Raw genomic sequence first — 1,623 nt, 5'->3', positions numbered from 1 at the left:
ACAAATATTGCATGGTGCCACTGCTGTAAAATGGGACTGATATCAGGGTGGGGGTAAGACTGAGAAAAACTGGATAAATTGTGTATACTGCACTGTCATTCCGTCAATATCAAAGTAGATTTCTGGAGGCCATCGCATGCTTCTTTTGCCTGCTCTGTGCAATTCTGCCACTGGACACAAATGCCATCACATTTTCTTTCCATTAGGTTGCAGGCTGATTTGCTTCAGTTATTTCTCACCTATTATTTCTCCCTGTTAGTCACTTACCTCATGAGCATTTGGGGATGCCAAGACTTTCTACTTGCTTCTTTGTTTCAGTGACCCTGTATGATGAGTGAGTTGATTGATACCCTATTAACTCCACAGAAAAGTACAGAGCTACAGGATTAGAATATGCCAACATCTAAGGAATAAAACATTTAACTAGTGGATGGTGCATATTTCCAACAATTATCTGAGGCTTGCTTCACATACTGTGGGCATGCTGCTAGAAGGTACATGATGTTGGAAAGGGTGGAGGGCTCATGGAGCAGAGAGAGACCCTTAGCCAAGTGGATTGACACGGTGACTGCTGCAGTGGGCTCTTGTGCATCAGAAAATGTGAGCATGGTGCAGTATTAAACAGGGTTCAGATCTTTTGTTCATAGGGTCACGATGAGTTCTACTCAACTCGACAGCACTTAACAAGAACAACAGCTCTTAATTGTTGCTATTATTAAAACTCCATTCTAGTTAATTAAGGCTAATACTTTTAGTACTAGAAAAACATTAGCAAGGTAAATTTAAAATAAATAAGTCTTTCTCTCAATCATACTCTCAGAATTACAGGGCACTTAGGAAATATTTCATTTGATTTATTGTTGTGTTTGCTTTTAGCTTAATAAGTAAAAGTAAAATCACTTTTAATTTCCATCTCAATAAACCAGGTTGAGCTAGTGACTGAAACTACATATATTTTTTTTAAATTTTACTATTTTATTAATTTAATTCAACAATTTACATCTAGTCCAGTGTTAGTTTTTAGCTTTTTTTAACAAATGAGAACTTATTTTACCATGCTACAGATAAAAATGTCAAATAAAAGCAACAGATATTTCTTTTCAATGAATATAATTATTTTGAAGCTTTGTGTTTCTCAAAAAATAAAAGTGGAAATAGAAAACAAAAATTCAAAAAGAGTTTGTTGTTATCAAGTGCCTTTGAGTAAAGTATGACTCAGAGAGATCCTATGAATAACAGATCTAAACCCTGTCTTAACCAGCACCTTCCTTATTATCCCTAATACACTTGTACTCATTGCCACAGACACTGTATTGATCCATCTTGTTGAAGTTCTTCCTCTCTTTTGCTCATGCTGCACCATGCCATCCATGATGTTCCTTTCCAAGAAATAGCCCCTTTTATTAAGATGTCCACAATATGTGAGATCAAGCTTCTTCATCTTTGTCTCCAAGCAATACCTCTTGTTGTTCTTTCTCCAAGACATCTGTTTGGTCTTTCTGTAGTTGAAAAGTGAACACTTTTTCATCAACAAGGCAAAGAACAAGAACCATATGGTCCTATCAATTGATGTAGAAAAAGCCTTTGATAAAATCCAACACCCTTTCATGATTAAAGCACTCA

The sequence above is a fragment of the Elephantulus edwardii genome, unplaced genomic scaffold, assembly GCF_000299155.1.
Source record: "Elephantulus edwardii isolate Elephantulus edwardi_28Jun2011 unplaced genomic scaffold, EleEdw1.0 scaffold00180, whole genome shotgun sequence".
Taxonomy (NCBI): domain Eukaryota; kingdom Metazoa; phylum Chordata; class Mammalia; order Macroscelidea; family Macroscelididae; genus Elephantulus; species Elephantulus edwardii.
This window is presented reverse-complemented; position numbering follows the sequence as displayed.